The sequence below is a fragment of the Petaurus breviceps genome, unplaced genomic scaffold (assembly GCF_028583685.1).
Source record: "Petaurus breviceps papuanus isolate PSGF00001 unplaced genomic scaffold, PetGlider_PUasm1.0 213, whole genome shotgun sequence".
NCBI lineage: Eukaryota > Metazoa > Chordata > Mammalia > Diprotodontia > Petauridae > Petaurus > Petaurus breviceps.
This window is the reverse complement of record NW_027185860.1, coordinates 3,082,562-3,109,794: the sequence shown is the minus strand read 5'-3', so window position 1 is coordinate 3,109,794 and position 27,233 is coordinate 3,082,562. Positions and strand designations below refer to the sequence as shown.

The 27,233-nt window shown below is 36.3% G+C and overlaps 1 pseudogene; it reads left to right on the top strand.

Annotated features, from left to right (window-relative positions):
- Positions 1–27,233, top strand: part of LOC138165552 (small ribosomal subunit protein uS15m-like) — a 61,261-nt pseudogene that overhangs the window by 1,735 nt on the left and 32,293 nt on the right.

Sequence of the window (27,233 nt, the reverse complement as noted above, 5' to 3'; positions counted from 1 at the left end):
AATGAGGAATTTTTATCTTTTTCTTATTATTTTATTTGTCTTACTTTTTAAAAATTTGGCTCAGTTCTCTATATATTCAAGAAATGAGACTTTCATCAGAGAAACTTGCTATAATTTTTTCACAATTATGATCACTAACTGTATTTTCCTCCATCCTATTTGTCCTCTATTTATCTTACTCTCTCTTCTTGCTTTCTCACCTTTTTCTATCCTCAAAAGTGTTTTGATTCTAACTACTGCCTCTCCCAATCTACCTTCCCTTCTGTCACCTCTGCTTCTTCCATTATCCCTTACCCTTTCTACTTTCTTATGCAGTAAGATAAATTCCTGTACCCAAATGAACGTGTATGTTATTTCCTCTTTAAGTCAGTTCCAATGCAAGTAAGGTTCAAGTGCTGCTGCCCACTTCCCCCATGTTCTCTTCCATTATAAAAGCTCTTTTATGCCTCTTTTATTGAAGTAATTTACCCCATTCTGGCTCTCCCTTCCTTCTTCTCCCAGTGCATTCCTCTTTCTCATCTCTCAGTTTTATTTTTTAGAGATCATCCTTTCATGTTAACTCAGACTTGTGTTCTCTATGTATACTTTTTCTAGCTACTCTAATAATAAAAAAGTTCTTGGGAGTTACAAGTATTATATTCCCATATAGGAATGTAAACAGTTTAAACTTATTGAGTTCTTTATGATTTCTCTTTCCTGTTTACCTTTTTAGGCTTCTCACAGTCTTGAATTTGACAGTCAATTTTTCTATTCAATTTTGATTTTTTCATCAGGGATGTTTCAAAATTCTTTGTTTCACTTCTCCCTTGAAGGATTATGCTGTTTTTTTCTGGGTAGGTGATTCTTGGTTGTAATCCTACCTCCTTTGAGCACTTCCAGAAGTTCTTTATGGGTTTGATACCAAATTCACATTTTTCTTTTAAACTTTGGATGTAAAAATTTTAACTTTGTTGTCTTCTGAGCTTGTGTTTTGATCTTCCTTGTCATCACAGTAACTTTCCATGATCAGGATCTTTTTTTTTTCCAGCCTTGAAAGGTTGACTTGTAGTGTTATATTAAAATTGAATTCTGCTCCTAGAGGGGAAGAGACACTGTCTCAAGTTTCAGATATTTTGTGTAGCTGTCTTCAAAGCTAGTTTTGTGGGTTTGTAATCTTTCAGTTCTTTCAAGGTGGTATGATCAAAGGAGATGTGTGTTTACTATTTTCTCAGTGCTCTGGTCTGTGAGTGATCATAATCACTTTTTTCTATGACCAATGTCCCCAATCTCCTTTAACTGTAAGATTTGGTGAGATTTTCTTTGTTCTGGGTCTGTGACTCAGATCTGAGTATGGGTAATGCAACAGAATTCTGAACCCCATGCCCGTCAGTGGACCCTGGTAATCTTCTTCAGACCAGTTGTCCACCCCCTTACCATCTGTGGGTCCTAGCCAGTGCCTGATCCAGTCTCTCCCAAGGGCTGCTGGTAACTTCCTGTGGAGTGTCCTGTACTGGTACAGCCTATGCTCCATTTTCACCCCAGCTTGAGAGATCTTTCATGCTGACCTTCTCAATTTTATCTCTCTGTAAAACTGCTTTATCCTTCTTTTTGTGGACACTGCTGCTCAAGAATATTTTTAAGGTGCTATTTAAAGTTGTTTGGAGGGAAAATTGTGGAAACTCAGGAGAGTCTCTGCCTTTTCTCTGCTATTTTGGCTCTACTTCAGCCTTTGTTCGTCACCCTTTTCCCCTTCACACTCTCTTCTCCCTGGGATTTTGAAATGCTGCTCTTTCTAAGTCCTTCTTCTACCTATCAGACCAATACTTCTCAGTCTCCTTTGATAGATTAGAGGCTGCTCAGTGGTGCAATGGATAGGTCTGGAGTTAGAAAGACCTGAATTCAAATCCAGCCTCGGACATTTGCAGGCTGTCTGAGCCAGGGCAAGTCACTCAATCTCTGTTTGTCCCAGTTTTCTCATCTGTAAAGTGTGGATGCTACTCATGCCTACTTTCCAGAGCTGCTGTGAGAGCCAGATAAAATGATAATTATGAAGTACTTAGCACAGTACCTGGCACATGGTAAGCCCTATATAAATGTAAGCTAGGATAATTATTAATCATTTTCCTCATCAAGGTCTTATATTCAAACTGTAGGTGTCCCCTGGGGTTCTGTCTTGGGCCTTCTTCTCTTCTCCCTCTGTACTGTTTCATTTTGTAATCTCATAAGCTATTCAATTATAATAGATTCAGTTATAATTTCTATACTGATGATTCTAAAATATATTTAGATAGCCCCCATCTCTTTGCTGACATCCAGTCTCACATTGCCAGCTGCCTATTGGTATCTCAAACTGGATGTCTCATAGATATCTTAAATTCAGTGTACCCAAACTGAATTCATCATTTTTACCCCAACCCCTCCCCTCTCTCTAATTTACCCTAACACTGTTAAGGGTACCACTACTCTCCCACTCACCTAGGCTTGTAACCTAGATATCAAACTTGACCCTTTACTCTCTTTTACCACTTTTCCTCTCCTGTCTTCCTCTTCCCACCACTCCACTGCCCCACCTAATTCAATTTGTTGCCATGACCAATTGATTTTACTTTAATAATATCTCTTGGATATGTCCCCTTCTCATCTTGGATAATGCCACCACTCTTATATATTTATGGCTGGATTGTTGTAATAGCCTTCTGGTTGTTTTTCCCACTATAGTCCATCCTTCATTCAGTTGTCAAAGTGATCTTCCTAAAGTGCAGGTCTAACCAAATCATCCCCCTACGCCAAAAATTCCAATGGCTCCCTATCATCTCCAATATGAAATATAAAATATTTTAATTAGCATTCTGAGAAAGAAAAGAAACATGCACTTATTAAATGCCTACTATTTTCTAGGTACTGTTCCAAGCACTTTTCAAATATCTGTTTTTGTGCTCACAGTAGCCCTAGATGCTGTTATTATCCTCATTTTACAGTTGAGGAAACTGAAGCAAAAAGAAATTAAATGGGCTTTTCCAGGGTTGCTTCCCCAGGCTAGTGAATGCATGAGGGCAGATTTGAACTTATGCTTCTAGACTCTAGGCCCAGTATTTTATCTGCTATGCCACCTAACTTCTTCTAAGACCTTTATTACTTTCTCCCTCATTACCTCCACCCAATCCCTTTCTTGTCTTATTGAACTTTACATTCCCACATCTACTCTATGGTACAGTGACATTGCCTCTTTGCTGTTCCTTGAACAAGAGACTCCATTGCCTTGCTCTGGGAATTTTCACTGTTCATTCTCCATGCCTGGAATACTCTCCCTTCTCATCTCTACCTCCTGGCATCCCTAGATTCTTTCAAGTCAAAACTAAAATCACACCTTCTACATGAAGTCTTTACTGATCCCCTTTAATACTAGTGCATTCCCTCTGTTGATTATTTAAAATTTATTCTGCATATAGCTTGTTTGTACATAGTAATTTGCATGTTGTCTACCCCCACTAGATTTGAGCTCCTTGAGGGCAGAGATTTTCTTTTAACCAAAAAAATCAATAAACACCAGGCACCTAGCTTTCTTCCATATTTCCAACACTTAGCACAATGCTTGGCACATAATAGAAACTTAATAAAATATCTATTGAGTGACTACAGATAATTTCACCCAACCTCTACCTCCCTCTTCCACAGTGTATTGCTTTTTCCTTCCCTTTCTTTTGATCATTTAAGATAACTGCCATTGTTAAGTGTTCTTCAGTCATGGAAAACTCTTTGTGATGTCATTTGGGGTTTTCATGGCAAAGATACTGGAATAGTTTTTTTTTTATTTACTTCAGCTCATTTTACAGATGAGGAAACTGAAGCAAACAGGGGTAAGTGACTTGCCCAGGGTCACACAGCTAGGAAGTGTCTGAGGACAGATTTGAACTCAGGAAGATTAGCCTTTCTGACTCCAAGCCTGGCTCTCTATTCACTACATCACCTAGCTGCCTCTAGGAGACAGCATTGTCCGGAAAACCTAGAGAGAAGAGACCATTAAGGAGGAGAAAGTTATTAATAGTGTCAAAGGCTGCAGAGAGGTTAAAGAGAATGAGGAATAGCTTTTTTCTATTCCTTTGGATTTGTTGCAATTGAATTATGATATGTTTAAACATGTTGAATTTTGAGTTCTTCCCTGTTGATCTTATGGATTCTTCCTTTTTTTTTTTAATTTCTCTGGTTGTTTTGGTATGGAGGGTTGAGGAAATGGGGTTCTCCTGAAATACAGTTGTTATATTCTTTTGTGTTTCTAATTTTTCTGGCAAGTCAATAATCCCAAGATTATTGTGTCATGATCTATCCTGATGGCCTATCACTTGGTAATTAAGTAATTTTTAAAATCCCTTTTTATGTTCTATGCTAAATATAATTCTGTATTTTGTTATAATGACTTTTCAGGTTAATTACTATCATGGACTTTATGATCTGTTTTCTATTGTTGTTTCTATACATTTTTGGTTAAATCCTTTTATGCTTTTTTAATTCTTTTGTCACTTGATTCCCTTGTGTAATCTTTTTACTTTCCTTAAATTCTGATTTTATTTGACCCTGTGATTTTTCTTAGCCCTGCTAATTTTAGCTCAACTCATTTGAATTTGACACTTATCTACATGAAGATGTCTTTTGGGATATCTAACATGATTTCTTTTTCAATTATTTTTATTCCTTCTGGTACTGTAAATATTGTTTAGTACTTTTAATTGTATTCACATTCTGTTTATTTCTTATTGTACTTATGTTTTGGTGTGATTTCTAATATATTTTTATTCTCTTGTATATTTTTTAATTTTTATTTTCTCATTCTGTTATATACTTTATGTCTAATAGGCTTCTTTAGCTTTTTAAAAATATACAGTAGCAGATTCACTGCAGAACTGTAATGTGACTTCTAAGCAGACTGGATCATCTGGCTGACTCACCACAGCAAGTGGGAAAAGCTCTTGAGAAGTGTAGATGTTATTTCTCAAATGGCTGCAAAATGGGAGCATTCTTGGATTTCTATGGTCTTTCTGTTTTCTGGAACTCTCTTGGTGTCCTATGTATAATCTTGGTAAAAAATCTAATTTCTTTTTTTAAAACTCAAATATTTAGTAAAGAAGATGTGTCATTGGTAGTGAACAAGTATCCCATAGTATGGAGGTGCATTTTCTTGGTGATTCTATGTTCAGGTGGACTTTTAAGTAAACTTTGGAGGATCATATGCCATTCAACTTTGTCAAACTAATAGTTTAAATAGTGGCTTATTAAATACATTTACTTGTTTTAAAAAGCTTAAATTAATAAAAATTAAATAGTAACCATACTGGTATGGTTACAAAGCTTTTAAAATGTGAATATGAGAGAAAGAATTTTAAGGGATAGTATATATTTTAAATAGAATTTAACTACTCCATAGATTTCAATTAACATCTCATGATTTTAATAGCAATGGCTAACAAATTTTGATTCTATAGTGTATCAGTTTTCCCCATTCTAATCTAATTATCTTTATGTAGTTTATTTAATCCTGCCAATTTTTTGCATATTATACATAATGAAATAGTGCTAACTTTAATGAAAATCTTGATTTTTATTGTCTGACCTTGGTTTCTCATATGCTTTTCAGATGTAAAAACAGATTTTCCTCAGGTACCATTCTTTTATATGTGTGGCTGCTCTGGGAATTTTAAGAGTCTATACTTCCAACTTAACTGCCAATTAATATGTGTGAGAGTTGTGTCTGAACTGGCACAGCCCTCCAGATTTCACAAAAAAGTGTCTTCCAGCAGCTGCCAAGAGTAAATGCTTTTGGCATAGTTTCACTATTCATTTATGCTAGAATTGGACATCTAGGCTGGTGTGAGCTAATGTATGAAGGCATAGGAATGAGAAGCACCTGAGTTAAGAAAAACAGAAATAAGAAGATGGAAATGGGGATAATGATGAATTATCGTCATGGCATGGACATTTTGTGAGTGGTCTGCATTCTTCCAGGATGGTGTAGTTATTGATATTTCCATTTTCCCTAAATCATATTTGAAGGCTTATGTCAGACCAGTGATCTTTCTTCCCTTTTTGTAGATGCAGCCTGAAGATTAGATGAAGCTGTGTACCATTTAGAACTTTTCCTTCATGTGGGTACTTTGCTTTCAGGACCCCAAAGTACTCACCAATCTAAGGATAAGAGACATCATTGAGATCTAAATCATCATGCAACACCATTATCTATGGAAGAATTTTCATAAGTACCATTTTCCCCAAAATTTAATAGGTTGACAGAGGCTCTGTTACAGCTACTCAGTAACAAATCAAAAACTGGTAGCTATGATTACCTAAAGCATTGTAAAGCCAAGCATGAGCAGCTTTTCAGAGGACTGCTACTGTGAACAACTTTAAGGTTCTGATTACATAGTATAGTGAACTCTCTACTTATTCAGCAGTAAATTAAAGCAAAACACTCACAGAAACCAAAGTACAGTATTCACAATGTTATAACATAACAAGTTATCACTAAAGTGGTCACATAGTCTTCCCCAAAGTGGCTGCATAGTTTTAAACAAAACATATCATTCAGTAAGTCCTTAACTCAGTCATCCTTAAGTAACAAGACTCTTTAAGGACACAAAGTACAAAGGTCAAAGTTCTCCACAGCTAGATCCCAGTAAATCATTATCATCTCAGTCAGCATTAAGTACCCAAGAAGGTCTTTTCATCTTGACTTGAGGCTGGCTCTCAGATTCAATGGTTACTCTCCCATGGTTCCAGCTCCTGCCTGAATCTACCCAACTGTCACCTGGATTCAAAGCCAGGCAGCTCTCTGCTCCTCTTCCAGCTCCTTGTCCAGTTCCTTGTCCAGTTTCCATTCCACATTGAAGCTCACAGTGTCCAGTCCACCTCAAGTCCTTCACAGTTTTTGTTTCTGAGAAGACAAAGCTTAAGAGAGCAAAAGCAACATTCATGCACATTGCCAGCACCATCATTAATTCACTATCTTCCCGTGAAATCAACACATACCCATATACAAGGTCTGAGAACTCAACACAAATCGTTAGTACAGTCCTAGGACTTCCGAATCCTTCCTCTAGGACTTCTGTAACTAGACAAGACAATGCTCTTTCAGAACTTCCAGTAAGGTCCCAGGGCTTCTGTACAAAGTATCACAAACAAAAAGCAACACAAATAGAGCAGACAAAAAGAATGCCTGGCCACCACAAAGTTCACCTTCTCAATTCTGCCACCACAAGTGCTCTCTTCTCAGTTCTTCTCTCTCCCAGTTTGGGCTTCTCCTTATATATGGTAATTAGCTCCTCCCTGTTCCATCCCTTCCTGTTGCATCAAGCAACAGGGGTCACAAGTTCTGGGGTTCACGAGTTGTGGAGCTCACAAGTTCTGTTTCTTAACAAAATGATATAATCATGGGCAAGGCTTAAAAGAAACTTGAACTGAAACAAGGTGCTAAACAACTAAATAGTTAAAACAAGGTGCTAATTACTTTTTTGCATTACAGGAGTTGAGAGGGCTGACAGGGTCAGATTGGCATAGTGAGTGTGTCTACTATAGTTTACAGTAGTGGTGTCAAACTCAAATAGAAATTAATCCCGCCAAGTCACATGCTGACTTAGAAAAAACTCCCACTAATTCACATTATCTGTGTTGTATTTTATTTTTAAAAATTATTTTGTTAATCATTTGCAAATTATGTTTTAATCTGACCCAATCTTAATTTGGAGTTTTTCAAGAACTGGTTCTGAATTTGACATTTAGTTGTTTTTTTGATACCTCCTTGATATTATAATGTTTTCTATTTTTAAGTAAGTTGTATTTGTTCTCAGCATATTATGATATGATATGATATGATATGATAAATTCTGGCCTGAGATTCAGGACATGCATTATTGTAAGCAGTCTTGAATCAAAAATGACTTAGATTTCCAGGGTTAATTTTGTGACCCACTTACATATACAAGGGTATTTTATCAACCTCAGGAGTTTTCCTTCCTTAAAACAAAACAAGATATTTCTTTTGTAGCTCCATCATGAGGATATTATTTCATAGAAGCTTAGCACAAGTGGATTGATATACATTTGTGTTTGCTTTCTTCTTGGAACTTCCCAGAATTAATTCCCTCACTTCCAATATTTTAGATCCTCTCAGAATCACTAGTCAAGAACAATTAATTTTAACCTTTCATTGGAAATGGTAATGAAACCTATTTTTTCTGGTTCACCTTATCTCATGTGCTTTCATAATGACATTCATGTACACTCTAACAATGTTTAGTCCTTATGCAGAAGTCAGGGTATTTCTAATTAGCTAATAAAGTATACTTTACATATTAACATTTCTATCTTAAGGTAAAAACTTAAAAAAAATCTTATATTGAGATAAATTTTTTTTCAGAAGTACCTCAAATCTTTCAGAATGCAAAGTGAGTGAAGTGCAATAAGGCCATCTACCTCAATGATATTCTATGGGGGTGGAGGGAGGGAGGGAAAAAAAAACCAAAAACACCTTTACCTTTCTTTTGAAAGTCCCTGATCATTTGCAAAATGTTTCATTAAATCTGATTGAAATTTGCAGTTGACATTTTGAATACTAGTATCATCTATCAAAACCAACAATATCCTCTCTCGCATTTTCAAATATATACATTGTTTGAATCATCATAATCATGCTAACCTTGGACTTCAGACTCTGTATGACTTAACAAACACATAAGCGATGGCCTAATCACTTTTTGCCTATTCCTTGCAATTTCTCTCATAACTTTCTAAGGTGGAATCTCCACAGAACAGTGTGAGTCTTCTAACCAAGGAAAAGGTTTAAGGGACATTAAACTCTAAAGTGCCAATTTTGTTGGAATACAATGCCTTTCTGGGACCTAATCAATCAAGGTTGATCAATAGCTGTTAAAAAGATAATAGGTAACAATAGCTGTGGTTTTACATAGGAAAATGAATGGAAGCAAAATCTTTTCTCATTTTTGTTTGTATGTTTGCCTAGGGTTCTTCTGTTGTGATTTCATGGGTATAGGCCCTCCTGACTGAGGAAACTCACTCCATCAATGCACATTAGTTTCGATTTTGAAACTTTATAATGCCAGAGAGTTACCTAGAGAGTTGGGCTATCAAGAGGTTATGACTTGCCTAGCTAGGGTCATACAGCCAGTATGTCAGAGGCCAGATTTGAAGCTAAGTTTTCCTGAGGAATAACAGAAAATAGGAATCAAGTTTCTAAGGCTTAGGGAGTGCATATACTCCCATTATTGTTAAAGCTTAGGAGGGAAACACTTTGAAATAGAAATATATATGCCTGTTAGGTTGGTTTTGAAGTTTATTATTACCGTCTAGTTTTAAAATGCCCTCTCCATTCTGGCTTCAACATGTATTTTCTTCCATTCCTCTGTCAAAAGAGTTGTGTTAAGTCAGAATATGTGTTCAGTGAAAGCAGAAATAGACTGGGATAAAGAGGGAGCTACTATGTAGAAATGGAGTTGGCAGTGAAGGTCTGCCATAACATATAAGTCATTCCTCTCTGAGCTCTGGTATTGTATCCTGAAGGATCTATACTAATCTCTTCCTCTTCACCAAGAAAATGTGAAATAATTAATAATACTGTAGTTAGTCTATTTCTAATCCCATAGGATATTAAATCTCCAACTTTAAACCCAGGCTACTGACCAAAGCTGATCAAGTAAGAGTTTTCCAGTTATGTAAAGAACAAAGGAAAGAAGGATGAAATTATATATGTAACACCAACAAAGGTGCATAGGAAATTTTAGTGCTTTTCATATATGGGATGGAAAATAAAAATATTCTACTTTTTAATATGAGTCAAGCCTTCAGTATGTGTCAGTAGCAGATCAAATATTAAAGCAAAATTTTAATAAGTGAGACTCAAAAAAGGACTTAAAAAGCTCAGGGGATTTGGAGATGAGTGTTCAGCTCAGGGAATTCCACAGCTCAGGGACATAACAGATGAATGCTCTGTTGCCCATGGATGAGAAGCCTGACAAGGGGATTGATGAATATGAGATTTATTATTAGAAAGTAAGGACTGAGGGTACGTATAAACGGAGACCGATTCTGATAGGTATGAAAGGGAAGTTCCACACAGGTAATGAAAAACTCTGAGCAAAATTTTAAAGTCAATGCACTGACTGATAGCAAGTGAGTATAAATCTGCCATAACTGGAGTAATATGATTGAATTTATTGCCATGAGTAAATGCATGGGTTGCAGCATATTGAACAATGGTGTAGTTTGTGAATATTATTCTTTGGAGAGTTTCCATATTAGTATAATCTAGAAGCAATAACATTCTGCATTATAACAGTGTGAGCAGAATAAATATGATAAAATAATAGTGGATTAACAGCTTTAAATCCTGGGAACAGTTCAGTGAAAAAGACTTCCTTTGATGAAAGCTTTTAGGCAGTTAACTGTAAATGATTTGAGAAAACAAAAACTAACACAGAGATGAAAGTTTTATGAAGCAATATCTAGACCTTTGTATCTCCTATCCCAGAAAGAAATGGCAAAAATTGTAAGTAGCTAAAACACAGATATTAAAGAGATTCAGAAGAAAGGAAAGGGGAGTATCTTTTATCAGTAGTCAGAGGTATTCAGAAAATATTTTAACACTTGAAAAGATGTTCTTCTATTTATATATGGATTATTCTTCCCCCCAAAGAAAAATAATTAATTCACATGGACATTAGGAATAAGTAGGTATTTTTCTCTCTCTATTTAATGATCTCAGGAAAATTTATTGTAAAGGCTAAGAAAAACAGTGTCCGTTTCCCATTTTAAATAACTCTGCTTCTGGTATAGGATTAGAAGTTTTCTGACTCTGTTCTGATTAGGTAAAAGGGATCTGAGCTGCTTTGGGCAAGATTAAATTAGAGGAAAGATATAAGAGAAGTTCTGAGTGGAAAACAATGAAGGAGAATTCTTCGACCTATAAAATTCACCAACTGCAATGGATAATAATTTCCACATAGGGAATACAGTATAACTCATTGTGTTGCAATAATAACTAACATTTGCATAGTGCTTTCAAGTCTGCCAAATATCTCATACATTTTATCTCAGTAAAGCCTTATGACAATCTTTTAAGTCATTGTCTACAGATAATATTATTCCAATTCCACATTTAAAGAAATTGAGACAGAAAGATTAAATGACTTACTTATGGTCACACAGCTAATAAGGTTTTCCTCAGGTGAGTCTCACACTCACATTACGACGAAATCATGTTAGACATGCTTATATTATTGTTGGAAAGAACCTTAATGGTTCCTTCTCTTAATTTTACTGATAAGAAATTGAGGTCCTAAGACTGATTTGACCAAGGGCACACAAGATTCAAACAGATTGTGATTCAAATCAAAACCATAGGATTACAGGTTCATAGAAGGGAACTTAAAGATCGCTGAGTCTAAACAATTCATTTTATAGATGAGGAAACTGAGATTGAGGGAGGGTAAGTGACTTGCTGAATGTTATATAGTTAGTGACACAGTCAAAATTTGAACCCGGATCTTTTGACTTCAAATCCAAGTCAATTTTAGCTTTCCATCTGTTAAGGCTACCTACTAGTCCAAAAAAAATGGAAATAACTCAATATTTCTCCTAGTAGAAACAGTGGTAGTGATTCCTATTCAAAAGATCTTTGCAACCTTTGCTTCAAAAATGAGTTTTTTTTTTTAATACATTAGTCTTCTATCCCTAGTAGCCCTTTGATGCCATCATTGTTTATCTGCTACTGTTAATGGAAAGTTTCAGACTCACTTGTCAAACAGATTATAAATCATGAGAGCTGAAAGGAACTTTAATTTTGCAAATGAGGAAATTCAGACCCAACGAGGTGAAGCAACTTGTTCTGAGAGTTAGCGAGAAAGTCAGATTTGAAGAAATGTTCTTTGGAAGTTTGGGGAGAGAGATCGAAGTATAGATTCTGATCCACAACTTCGCTATGTCCACTAACTGAGGAGGGCAGGATCATAGAGTATGCAAGTTATTTATGCTTGATTTTGAAATGCTATCATTTGTATGTTGGGAAGTATGAAAGTAGGATAGAAGGAAGAAAAAAAAAAACATTTATTAAAGGACTACTTCCTGCCGGACACTGTGCTAAGTGTTTTACAGAGACTATCTGATTTGATCCTCACAACAGCCCTGGGAGATAGGTGATATTGTTATCCTCATTTTATGTTTGAGGAACCTGAGACAGATAGAGGTTAAGTGACTTACCAAGGATCATGCAGTTAATAAACTTCTGAGTCAGGATTTGAATACAGATGCTGCCCACTTCAGAACTCTATTCACTGTGTGGCTTAGCTGTCCCTATTAAAGGAAGGGAAGGCACATAAGATTTTGTTTAAATTAATATATATTTTCTGTATATTGTATAAGTCATCAGCTTTTGGGACAAGTGGCTCTGCAGTTGGGAGAGGCAACAGCTAATACATGAATTATATGACCCAAGTCTCAGTAATTGGGTTGATTGCATCTCTATTGTTATGCAAGAGATGTATGCTTGCCTGTGATAAAATTATAAAAATTCATATTTATATGTTGCTTTAAGGTTTATAAAGTATTTTCCTCATAATACCACCGTGAGGCATGTAGTGCAAGGATTATCATTATTCCATTTTACTGAGGAGGAAACTGAGGTGAAATAAGTTATCTATGGTCATATAGCTAATAAGGGATTAGAGGCCAAGTCTCTTGACTCTGGGTCTAGCACACTTTCCTTAATGCCAAATTACCATGCTGTTATTTCTTTCAGTAATGATAATGTTAAATGTGGCAGCAGTAAAATTATTTTTTGCCTGATTTCTTGATTTAATGATTAGAGTTAAAACCTTGTAAGTGGTGAAATAAGTGGTTGAATTTTTTTTTTTCAAGTTTAAGAAAATAGTCTAACGGGAATTAGAAATAATAAAATATTTTTTGCCATATTGCTCAAAATTCACTGGTCATTCCAGTGATTGTCAAATTAAAAGAAAAAGCTCAATCAAGGACAAATCCCAAATAAAAACAATAGAGTCTGTTTTGATAATGCAGTTTATTGATATTTTTTCTGACAACTTCTGCCCATCCTATCCCTAGCATTTTTGTTACGAGCATCAAAAAAGACAGTGAAATGTCCATGTGCTGTTGGCATTTCTGAGACCAACTGTCCCACTAAGAAAAAGGTAGGAGATATAATATTGTCACTGAAAGGCCTCTGACTGTAACTGCCACCCATCAGACACTTATGGGATCAGTTCATTTCTCTTTTTCCCCCTCTAAATATTATGTTTAGTGTCAGCTTATGGCAGGTTTTAAAGGAAGGTTTAGAAGAGTTATGGCAACTTTAAAAAAGGCATCACACTATCGTATATCCATCATTATTTCTCTTTTAGGTTCCTGACTTTCAGGAGCCTAAAAATAAGTCATCCTGGCTCTTTGTTCTTCACTCATTATACTCTGGCAACCTTGCCTTTAAATACAAAACAGCCCCAGAGAGTTATTTATATTATTAGGAAGTACACCCTGGGCAGTAATGAAACTGTGCCTCCTGCTTCTTTCCCTTGCTCTGCTGATGCAAGGGCCAGCAGGTAATAGCTGCCCCATTGACGCTGGTGTACAATGAGTTCAGTGGGAGTCCCTTCCTTCAGTGAAAGGGCCACAGTTTTGTGGCAGGATAAAGCGAGCTGCCCTACCAGCAAAGACTATTATTCGAAACAGCCTATATAATGTTACCAGGAAGGGGAAGATAAGAAGGGAGTGTAACAAAAGAAATGGAGGAAAAGTCTTTTCCTTAGATTGTCAAGGTCAATTGATTTTTAAGTTCAAAGTATTAATAAAATGACAGGGTCATGTGATATGGAACATACATATTATATCAACAAAAGTAGAGATTCAATCTATGTTGATAGTTGTTTGTATATGTATCTTTCACTAGATATTCATCTCTCATTTTCCAAAATAGGAAATACTAATTAAACAATGAAAATAGTAATATACTGGGACCAAATCTCTCATTTACTTCTGTTGATAAATGCATGAGGGAAAAGAAAAGGTTGGATGAACAGAACTGATAATCATTTATCCATAGGGCATTTTAGAGGGTTTCTTCATACATTGTATTAAGATCATCTAAATTTTGCATGTGATATATATTTTTTTTTACCTTTCCCCTAGGCTTTCCTTTCTCTTGGGCTTAGCAGTGGTTATCAGATTAGTTTACCTAGTGTACAAATGAATGGTAGGGATTGTTTTTCTGCATTCTTCCTATTTCTGACGTGTTTCTTTTCACATGACCTCACTTTGTTTATCTCATAGATTTCACATGCATTAAGAAGCTTCAGAAAATCTAATTTTCTTATTATAAAGATAAACATCTATTGAAGGAGTTAGGTATTAGTCTGAGGAATACTGACACAAACGCACATACATACACACACAAATGTGCAAGCTAAATATATCAAAAGACTTCAAATGGCAAACTTTGGTATGAATGAGTTACAAAAACCTGGCATAAAATGACTGCCACATTATCAATTTTTATTGAAACTGTGACAAAAAGAGATTGTTTGATCTTTGAATCTTTGTTTTAACTGTACTTGTGACTTCATCAGTCCCCTCTAGCTCCAGAGAATGGCCTGGGGTCACTGAGAGCATAAATAAATGCTCAGATTCACGGGGACATCTCTGAGGCAGCAGTTGAATGCAAGACTTTCTCACTCTAAGATCATTTCTCTGCATACCACACCTGACTGCCTGCCATCCTCTTTAGGCATCATGCTAAAAATAAGGTACTACCAATTCCATTATTATTTCTTTTACCTAAGCCATCAGGGAACCTGAATTAGAGTCATAAGTGTGATAAGAGTCATAGAAACCTATGGTTATATATGTATTTCTCTGGACATGTAATCTCACCAGAAACCAGTGGCCAGGACAACCTACAGGAATTTTAAATTCATAAGAACCCAGAAATATTTATGGGACATATAAAATATAAGGTGAAGAGACTAATAATTTGTCATCTTTCTTCCAATTTCACCAGCAGACTGAACTATTAATAGAAATCAGACTAGTCAAAGGCAATTTTAACCGGCTGTCATGTCATTACCTTCGACTCTTGGCTGATTGGCAACTCAGTAAAGCAATAAAGGAAATGCAAAAATGTCTAAGAATGAACATAGAAAGAAGAGTGGATTTAAAACTAGAAAATGTAAGGTTAAATCCTTATTCTAATTTTCATTTAGTAACTGTGTTACCTAAGTCACCTAACTTTTCCAAGTCCCAGTTTCTTCATCTGTAAAGCAAGCAGTTTAGGCTAGAGGATCCCTAAGGTCCTTTCCAGAATTAATCCTATTTGACTCTATGATCTTAGGTATAGGTTCAACATGAGAAGAAAGGCCAAGGCCTGACTATTCTGTCTATGGCCCCTCCAGAAATATCAAAATAATAGACACTACTCCATATTCAGATTGTTTATTCTATGTCTTCTGTGCCACCTTGGCAGTAGCTCAGATGCCATGGCTTGCTTTTGGCCCCTGCCAATGATGCATGGCAGTCCCAGTCATAAATTCTTGATTATTTCCAGACTATGCTGTCTCTAATACATCCATCCTTCTCAACACCCTTTCCATCAGAACCACCCAGACACTGTACCTGACTCTTTGAGCTCTGGTGAGTAAACTTTCATTTTATCTTGCTGAAAATCATGACTTCATATCTCTTCCTGACCATTTCCAAGCTATACCACTGTCTGTATCCCCACCCCATTTTTTGTCTCCTGTATATTTTGTCTTCCCCCGCTCCCAACTTCCAGCTAGAATGTTTAGTTCCTTGAGGGCAGGTAATAGCTTCCCTGCTTGTATTTGTATCCTCAGTGTTTGGCACAATGCCTGATATATATGTAAGCACTTGATAAATGTTTAATATAGTATCATCAGACATTCTGGTTTACATTCTAGCATTAGTCCTCGAAATAGCATCCCAAACAAGTTATAATCTAGCCTCTACTTAAAGATGTAAAATAATTGAGAAGTCACTGGCACCTGAAGTAACTCATCCTACTTTCATTAGGAATTTTTTTCTTTTTACATTGAGTCAAAATTTGCCTCACTTTGTATTTTAATGGTTTCTAGTTCTGATTCTTTGGTCAAACAAAATAGGCATAAATCCTCATTCACATGACAAAACTTCTCTGAACTAACCATGGAACTTGGATGAGCTCAATCAGGAAGACTTCAAGACTTCTGACGCACACTGACTGGGCAACATAATCTCTCAGTACCTTGAAAAATGAAAATAAAAATGAATATACATGGAAAGATGTACGTGAATGATGCAAAACGAAGTAAGCAGAATCAGGAAAATACTATAGCTAATAATCTAAATGGAAAGAACAACAGCAATAACAACAAAAAAAAATGAGAATGCAATGGTGCAAAATAATATTGCCTAAGTTTGACCCAAAGAAGAGATATGAAAAAACACCCTCTTCCTCTTCTCTCCCTGGTTTCCCTGGCTTACTTCATGTTCTGTCTAAATCTGACCTTCTACAGGAAGCCTTCTTAATTCTAGTGTTTTCCTTCTGTTAATTGTTTCCAATTTATTCCGTACATTCCTTGCTTATACATTTTTTTGTTAAAGATAAGATTTTTTCCCCTTTATTAATTTTTTTGTTTACTTTTAGTTTACAAGATTCAATTCCACAATTCCTTGAGTTTCAAATTTTCTCCACCTCCCTCCCCTCAGCCCCTCCATACAATCAGTACAGGATCTACAAATATTTTCACATTAGACATTAGTCAAGTTATAAAGGATTGTATCAGATGGAATGGACAATGGAAAAGAGGAAACAAAACCAAACAAGAAAAATAAAGAGAACAGATAGTTTGCTTCAATCTGCATTCAGGCTCTGTTCTTTCTAGTTCTTTCTCAATGTAGACATCTCTCTCCATCATAAGTCTTTCGGAGTTGACTTACAACCTTGAATTGCTGAGAAGAGACCAGTCTATCAAAGTTGGTCATCACACATACCTTGTGTCTTTAATTGTGTACAAATTTCTCCTGGTTCTGTTCTTCTCACTCAGCATCAGTTTGTATAAGCCTCTCCAGGTAAATATGAAGTCCATCTGCTCCTCGTTTCTTATAGCACAACAATATTCCATTACATTCATATACCACAACTTGTTTAGCCATTCCCCAATTGATGGGCATCTCTTTAATTTCCAGTTCTTTGTCACCACAAAAAGAGCTGCTATAAAGATTTTTGTACATAGGGGTCTTCCTCCCACTTCTATGATTGCTTTGGGATACAACCCTAGAAGTGGTATTGCTGGGTCAAAGGGTATGAAAATACGTATAGCCCTTTGGGCATTGTTCCAGAATGCTCTCCAGAATGGTTGAACCAGTTCACAACTCCACCAGCAATGCATTAGTGTTCTAATTTTTCCACATCCTCTCCAGCATTTGTCATTTTCCTGTTTTGTCATCTTCACCAATCTGCCTGGTGAGATGTGGTAACTCAGAGTTGTTTTGATTTGCATTTCTCTAATCAATAGTGATTTAGAGCATTTTTTCATATGCTTATAGAGATCTTTAATTTCTTCCTCTGAAAACTGCCTGTTCATATCCTTTGACCATTTTTTCAATTGGGGAATGACTTGTATTCTTATAGATTTGACTCAATTCTCTGCATATTTTAGAAATGAGGCCTTTATCAGAGATATTGGTTGTAAAAATTCTTTCCCAATTTTCCACTTCCCTCTTAATCTTGGTTACATTGACTTGTTTTGTACAGAAGCTTTTCAATTTCATGTAATAAAAAATTATCCATTTTGCATTTGATAATGCATCATGGACTCTGTATCCACAATCCATGGTGTCTCCTGAAAGTGATTCTTCTAGTTCAGAATAATAGGATTCTATTGTCTTTGCAAGTTGCTTCTGGCCCATTGTAATTGCCTATTTCCTGCCTTTAAAGTGTATTTCTGCTCCTGGGGTACAGAGGGCTCTGACCCAAGCTTCTAATGCTGGGAGCTAGGTGCCTGGTTGTTGGCTTTTTGTGCTGTATCCTCTGTGTGTCTAGATAGATGCCAAAGCCAGGACTCTCAGTGTTTCCCCTGAGTTATTCTGAGGCTCCCAGAGTAATCTGTGGGAGACTGGGGATCGGGCTGCTTCAGATTTTGGCTTCTATGCCCCTGGGCCTCAGGAAGGCTCTTGCTTGTCAGGTGAGGTAAGGATTGTTGGGACCCCTCCAGCCCTTCTCTTCAAACTCCTTACTGCCTTCGTTACACACTTTCTCCATGACTCCTAAGCCTGAATCTATTTCAGCTATTTCAGGATTTCACTCTGGGCAGGATGTTTTCTCTGGATTTTCAATGTCAGGTAGGGGGAATCAGACCATCTATAGTTTACTTTGACATCTTGTCTTCTGGAAAATCAGGTAGGTGATTTTTAAACTTCCAGACTGTGAGCTGATAGCCCCAGGAGAATCTGCTGTCTCTCCTGAAGGCCCTGTGCTTTCTCTTACCCACCTCTGATGGATCCTCCAGTCCTGGGGTGAGAGGCTGGTGAGATGGCTGTGAATTGACCTTGGGGTAGGTGAATCTTCTGTTTGGGGCTCCTCACTCTGCTGTAGTCTGCTCTCTAGTCTGAGCTGGTGCAGCCCCTGCATGCTCTGCTTCCCCTGGGCAGACCCACATGGGCTTGATTCTGCAACCCTCCATCTCCCAGTGGCTTCTCTCTCTCCAAAATCTGTTCAGATTCACTTTTTAAAGTTTAGTGACAGGATTCATGAAGGAGCTTAGAAAAGTTGCTGCTTCTGTTCCCACATCTTGCTTCCTCCCTGCTTGTACATTTTTCTTGCATATTGACTCTACTATTTGACTATTAGCTCCTTGAGAATAGATTTTTTTTGACTTTTATTTCCTCAGCACTTGACACAGTGCCTGGCACATAGTAGGTGCTTAATATTTATGTGGGTTTTTTTTTGTTTTATTTTGTTTTTACTTTTTGGAGAGGGAAAGCAAGGCAATTGGGATTAAGTTATTTGCCCAGGGTCACAGGGCTAGTAAGGGTTAAATGTCTGAGGCCGGATTTGAATTCAGGTCCTCCTGACTCCAGTGCTGTTGCTATGTTCACTGTACAACCCAACCACCCCACACTTAATATTTATTAACTAACTGACTGACAGGAAAAAACGATTTCATTTTCCTATGTTTACTTACTTAAAAAAATTTAAATTTTATATTTATGAGATTTTGAGATTAGCCAATAGCTCTTTTTTCTTTGTTCCTTTAATGATCCTCAGACAAGATGGGACTCCTAAAAGATAATTGCCTTCTTGTGGTATATAAAGTTGGAGTATTGCCTAATTGTGTGTATCTGTTTACCTTTATTAAATGTCTTTTTTCTGAGTTTACATGTCAAAGGTTTTGTTCATCTCTTGCTTTCTATGAAGAAATGATTAAAAGGTTGTAATCTATTGAAAATCATTAAAAGAAAAAAAAACGTGAAATGCCTGTATTTGTAGGATATGTTGCCATGGAACTGCAGGTTCAAGATATTTTCCTTTATTTTTTGATTTATCATATTTCAGGCTCTTACTGAATTTCTTATCATCAATGAATAGTCCTACAGTATTTGAATTAATGTTCTTTTTTATGTAAACTGCCTTCTGGTGATTTTTAAGAGATTATTTCTTTAACACCAACACCATGTTGGTGGAAAATTGTTGAAGAATTAATTCTGTAGTTCTTCTCTAACAGGCTTTGACAATTCTTTTGATTTATCATTTGCATTGTTTTTTCTGTACTTGTGGGAAGTTCCCTGCATGGGTCCCCAAATATCATATTCTTGATCTTTGTTTCTTCATAGTTTTTATCTGTCTCCAAGTTCAATGTTTTGGTAAAGATGTTCTAATTTGCCTTTTGATTTTCTTCTTATTTTTCATTTTAATTCTTCCTTTCTTTTTGAGTGTTTGCTGCTTTAAAAAATTTTTTTATACATTATCCAACTGTGGTAGGACTAACACATAATAACTTTGTTTCTACATTAAATAGACTAGATTTCCTCATGAAAGGTAGTGAAACTATCCTGGAGATTTAATTGGTCCAGGGAGCTTACATATAATATTCTCGTGTCCCAAATATAAAAGTTAGTAATAGTTAGTAAAAGCTCTTCCTTCAAGCTTAACATATACTTTTGACAAGTGTGACAGCATAGTAAACAAATATCACTTTTACAAGTTTGATAATAGTTTATAATAGCTAATAAAATGTCTAAGATTTGCAAAGCACTTTTCATATATTATTGATGGGGGAGGGGATCCCAATAGGTCCAGCAGATATTCTGATCTTAACCAAGACCAGAAAACCTGCAATATCGTCTGGAAAGAATTCAAGGTCTCAAGCTTAATTGGAGTGAGAGTTGTAGAAGTTTATTGTTACACTTCCATGAGAAGCAGGCAAGAGTCCTTTAGGGGACCTGCGAGTGAGAGGGGTACATGCTTTCACCTTTAAAGGGTAGGGCTGCCATTGTCAGGGCTGACCAGAGGGGAGGGGCCTCAATGCATAGACAAAGGTCAGAGCTGACCAAGAGGAGCATGTGAATAGACAGTTTAGATAAGATTTGGGCCAGGCCGGAGGAGACATGAGGGATTAAGTAAGAACAAAGGAGTCCCAAGGTGTTGCCTAGGCCTGGTGCGGATAGGGGGAAGGGGCAGAGTCAGAGGTTGGGAAAGGAATTTTACAGATAACAACTTTACAATACAAATTGCAGTTACAATTTCACAGACTGGTTTCACAAGTTGGTTTCACAAATTGACCTAGACCCCAGGTACCCCATCATTATCTCATTTGATTGTCACAAGTATGAGGTAAGTACTATTTTTATACCCATTTTTGAGATGACAAAACTAAGACTGAGAGAAGTTAAGTGACCTGACCATGGTCACATGCATGGTAAATGTGCATTGCAGGTTTTGAACTCAGGTCTTCATCTATTCACTAGGATCCTTATGTTGAATTAACCAATAAATAATTTAATAGAAATGCAATCAAAATATTTCAACAAAGAGTATTCCAAGGGATTTACAGCCTATAAATGCACATATGAAAACTTGCTACAAATCACTATCATGAGGGAAATTAAAATGAAAACTTTAGATTTTGTCTTATCCATGCAAATTGGCAATGATGTCCAGTCATGCACAACTCTTCATGACCCTATGGACTATATCACACCAATATTGTCCATGGGGTTTTCTTGGCAAATATTCTAAAGTGATTTGTCACTCCTTCTTCATTGTACTAAGGCAAACAGAGGTTAAATAACTTGCCCAGGGTTACACAGGCTAGATTTGAACTCAGGTCTTTTTGCCTCCAGGCCCAGCACTCTATCCACTGAGCTATCCATGAGAGAATATTTGGAAAGTGCTATATTCCTATTGCTGTTCAGTCATTTTTTCCCCATGGTATCTGACTCTTTATGGTGTTATAGGAATGTAAATTTTTAAGATCTTCCCTGTCCCTAGGTTAAGAGCACCTGGAGCTTGTGGTGGGAGGCTTGTTTTTCAGGAGTGATTTTGTGTTTGGGCAGTGGGTCAAGAGGGTTGTTACATCCTCTGAGCCTCGAGAAGACTATATAATCCCTGATGTGAGGCACTGTTTTGGGGCTCACTTTGAGAAGTGTTGTGTGATTTGACCAGACGAGACTCTGGGCAGCTGTTGAGGGCCCCCTGCTTTGAAAAACCCAGATGTTGATGCTTCCCTCTGTGGTAACTGACTAGGTATAGATGTAATGGTTGGACAGTTGGAGGCCTGTCTGCTAGATCTGTTTGTTTCTCTGTCTTCTTATTTCTTCTTTAAACCTCTGTATACTCTGAAGTTCAGGGTGCTGATCTTTTTCACTTGAACTAGGTAAATGATATGTTTGATTGATTAAAGCAAGATTGTTAACCCCTCTTTGAATTGCTTTCCTTTAGAAAAGCAAATCCAAGAACCTGTGTTGGCAGCCACCCTGGGGATGCTGGGGTACTTGCTGCTACATATGGCCCCATCTATAGTTTTCTAGGTAAAGATATAGGAATGGTTTGCCATTTCCTTCTCTAGATCATTTCGCTGATGAAGAAACAGAGATTATAAGTAGGGTTATGTGACTTGCATAGTGTCACAAAGCTAGTAAGTATTTGTTGCCAGATTTGAATTTAGGAAGATAAATCTCCTGACTCCAGGCCTAGCACTTTATGCACTGTATCACCTAAGTATCAATTAGTTCTTGGAATGAACCTAATATTGTGTTATTAAAAAAGCTCAAGAGACATAATTTCTGGGTAATTAGTCTTTTTATTAATAATACCAACATTTTTATAAAAGGTCAGTAATATTCTTGAATGCCAAATATCATCATGGCAGTGGGCTCACAGTTGACATGCCTTTTGAAGAGGGCTATTCCTTAGGATGGCAATCAACTCTGATTTGTTAACAATTGATGAGAGAATGAATATTCCAATGAGAGGTTGAGACTGACATCATGTCAAAGAGACATTATCTTTGCAGTAAATCTACCTTTTACTTCTTTTTCTTTTTTGATCGTACGTTTCTTTGATGATATCTTTTACTCTTTTCTTTTCCATGATTTCTTGTTTATGATACATTGGAGCCTACTCACTCCTGCTGTGCAACACTTCACTGACTTGGGTAATCTTCAAATCCATTTTTTTCTTTGTATATTTCAGTATCCCATAATTCATGGCAATTTGTTGCTATAATTCAGTCATGTCCAGCTCTTTATGACCCCATGGACTACAGCACACTGGGCCCTTCTATCATACATTATCTCTCAAAGTTTGTCCAAGTTTATGTTCATTGTTTTCATGATACTATCTAGCCATCTTATCCTTTACCATCCCCTTTTCTTTTTGCCTTAAATCTTTCCCAACATCAGAATCTTTTCTGATGAGTCACATCTTCTCATTATGTGGCCAAAGTATTTAAGTTTCAATTTAAGTATTTGACCTTCCAATTCATAGTCTAAATTAATTTCTGTAAGCATCAACTGATTTGATCTTCTTGCTGTCCAATGGACTCTTTAAAGTTTTCTCCAGCACCACAACCTGAAAGTGTCATTTCCTTATAATCCAACCCAAAATAACCCAAACCATTCCTGCAAGGTGACGTCTCTGCTTTTTAGTATGCTGTCCAGATTTGCCATAGCTTTTCTTCCAAGGAGCAGGCATTTTTTCATTTTATGGATGCAGTTGTTATCTGCAATGGTCTTTGAGTCCAAGAATATAAAATTTGAGACGGCTTCCATTTCTTCTCTGTCTATTATTTGCCAGGAATTGATGGAATGGGTTGCTAAGATTTTAGTTTTTTTTATGTTAGGCTTCAGGACAGCTTTTACACTCCCCTCTTTCACCCTCATCAAGAGGCTTCTTAATTACTTTACTTAATTCCTTTAATTCTGCCACCTGAGTAGTATTGTCTTTATATCTGAGATCATTGATATTTCTCCTGGCAACCTTAATTCAGGCTTTTGATTTGTCTAGCCAGTCATGTCTCATGATGTACTCTCCATATAAGTTCAATAAGGTGATAATATATAGCCTTGTGAGACTTCTTTTCCAATCTTAAGCCACTCAATTGTACCACGTTCAGTTTTAACTGCTGCTCCTTGGCCCACATATAGGTTCCTCAGGAGACAAGCTAAAGGATCTGGTACTCACATCTCTTTGAGGTATTGCCACATTTTGTCGTGATCCACATAATCAGAGGCTTTAGTGTACCAGGAACGCTGAACCTGCAGCCTTGAGGCCGCACATGTCCCTCTAGGTCCTCAAGTGTGGCTCTTTGACTGAATCCAAACTTCACAGAACAATCCCCTTAATAAAAGAATTTGTTCTGTAAAACTTGAACTCAGCCAAAAGACCACACTTAAGGCCCTAGAAGGTCACATGTGGCACAGAGGCTGCAGATTCCCCACCCCTGAAGTCAATAAAGCAGAAATAGATGTTTTTTTTTTTCTGAAATTCCCTTGTTTCTTCCATAAGCCAGTGAATGTTTGCAGTTTGGTCTTTGTGTATTTGTCTTTTCAAAAACCAGCCTGCTCTTCTGGTAATTATTGGTTCACATATTGCTGAAGCCTAGCTTGCAAAATCATAAGTTTAACCTTGCTGGTATGTGAAGTGAGCACAATTGTTTAGAATTTTGAATATTATTCCTTGGCATTGCCCTTCTTTAGGATTGGGATGTAAATCGATCTGTTCCAATCCACTGGCCACTGTTGAGTTTTCCAAATTTTCTGGCATATTGGGTGTGGAATTTTAACAGTATTATCTTTTCAAATTTCAAATAAGTCAGCTGGAATTCTGCCACTTCCACTAGCCTTATTGTTAACAGTGTTTTCCTAACACCCACTTAACTTTATTCTCCAGGATGTCAGTTTCTGGATCAGTAACCACACGATCATGATTATTAGTGATGCTAAGACCTTTCTTCTATAGTTCTTTTGTGTATTCCTGATTGTTCTTCTTAATCTCTTCTGCTTCTGTTAAGTATCTACCATTTTTGTCTTTTTTTTCATGAAAGATTCTCATTTTCTCCAGTTTTCTTGAGGAGATCTCTAGTCTTTTCATTCTATTGTTTTCTTTAATTTCTTTGCTTTGCTTATTTAAGAAAATGTTTTTTTATTTTTCCTTGCTATTCTCTGGAACTCTGTATGCAGTTAGGTTTATCTTTTCTCTTCTCCTTTCCCTTTCCTTCTTTCCTTAGTTATTTTAAAACCTTTACAGACCGTCATTTTACATCCTTGTTCTTTTTTTTTTTCCTTTGGAATGTTTCTTGTTGCTGCTTCTTGTACAATATTGAAAACCTTTGTCCATAGTTCTTCAGGTATTCTATTTACCAGATCCAATTTGTTGTATCTATTCATCATCTCCACTTCATATTCACAAGGGATATTATTTAGGTCATACAATTATTGTCTGATAGTTTTCCTAACCTTCTTCAATTTAAGTCCTAATTTTGTGATAAGAAGCTCATGATCTGAGTCACAGTCAGTTCGAGGTCTCATTTTAACTGACTGATAAGAGTTTTTCCATCTTTGGCTAAAAAGTATATAATCAGTCTGATTTTGATATTGACTATCTGGTGATATCCATGTGTAGAATCACCTTTTGCATTATTGAAAAAGAATATTTGCTATGACCAGTGGGTTATTTTGACAAAACTCTATTAATCTCTGTCCCATTTCATTTTATACTCCAAGACCAGACACCTATTATTCCACTTTGATTTCCTATTTTAGCATTTCAATACCCTATGATGAATGTGACACATTTGTCTGTGTTATTTCTATAAGATATTGTAGGTTTTCATAGACTTGATCAACTTTAACCTCTTCAGTATCAGTGGTTGGAGCATAGAGTTGTAATACTGTGATACTGAATAGTTTGCCTTGGATTTGAACCGATGCTATTTGATAGTTTTTGAGCCTATATCCCAATACTGCTTTTCTCATTGTTTTATTGACTACGAAGGCTACCCATTTTTGCTTAATGATTCTTGCCCACATGATCATCTGAATTAAATTCAACCATTCCCAACCATTTAAGTTCACTAACATCTAAGATGTCAGTGTTTAATCTTTCCATCTCCTGTTTGATCACATCCAGCTTTCCTTGGTTCATAGATTTTACCTTCCAGGTTCCTATACAACATTGATCTTTACAATGTTGTACTTTACTTTTGTCACCAAACACATCCACAACCGAGCTTCTTTTTGGCTTTTACCTGGTCACTTCATTAGTACAAGAGATACTTGTAGGTTGTTGCCAAGTAGCATATTGATCACCTTCTGACCCGATGGGCTCACCCTTTGATATTATGTCTTTTTTCATTTCAGTACTGTTTTTGGAATTATCTTGGCAAAAATACTACAATTTATTGTTAGTCTCCAATTGTTGGACATATGAGTTATTACTTTTTTTAAACTTTTACAAATAGAGTAGTGATTTGTACGGCTAGGTCTCGATGTAATTTGGAGGGTATAAAATTTTAGCAATGAAATTTCTGAGTGGAAAGTTATAATAAGTTTTCTGACTCATGCATTGCCATTGCTTTCCAAAATATTTGGACGAGTCTGAAGTTCCACTAATAATATGTAGGAAAACCAGTTTTCCTGATGCATTGGCATCATTGAATTTTACAATATTTCCCCCCTTTTAGCTTTGACTGAGTATAAGATGACATCCAAAGGTTGCCTTGATTTATGTTTCTCTGATTTGAACATCTTTTTGTGTGTGTGAGGTTGGGTTTACTCCTTCAAAAATAATCTCTTCATGTCCTTTAACAATGGCTCCATTGCACAGTCTAATAAATCATTTACTTATCAGTTCTTTATTGACTTGAGATCACAGAACTTTGTCTAATATATTTATGAAATTTTTTTTTCTCAATAGGTTCCTTTCTTATTTTTAAGTATATATATATGCTGCTTTTTGTTTTCCAAAATTGTTTTAGGTTTGTGAAAACAAACCAGGGATCAAGTTTCTTCATGTTTGATTGATAAAATCTCTCTCTTTTTCACAGTGGAAAATACATTTATTTATTTTGTCTCAAAACTGTTTCCTAAAAGAATTTAATCACATATCCAATTAGAATTGATTTTTATTTATGGTTCAAAGTGTGGTTTCGAACCCATTTTTTGCCAGGCAGATTGGTTTCCTAGAAGTTTTTTGTTGAAGAATGATTCTCTTTTTTAAACAAGGGTTTAATCAAACACTAATCTTTGATATGTATTGGATCCTCTTTCTGACTTTTCAATCCTCTTCCATTGATCTGTTTTTTTCTATTCTTTTTCCAGTACCAGACAAATGAGTAGCCATGTAACCTCTGACAAGTCATTAACCTCTCTGAGCCTCAGAATGTCATCTGTAAACAATAGAGATAACATTCTTCTTCTTGCAAAGTTGTTTTGAGGACTGAGAGAAGTAATATGAGAAAGTGCTTGAGACTATGAGTCAGGAGACTGCTTTGTAAAGGGCTCTAGTCGCAGTTCAACCACTAAGTCACCATGGAACTTTAGACAATAATAATAGAAACTCACACATTTTGACTTTAGGGTTTACAACATACTTATAGGAATCTATCTAGTCATCTGTCTATCTATATATGTAACACAAACTCAAACATCTATGTATCTATGTATCTATGTATCTATGTATCTATGTATCTATG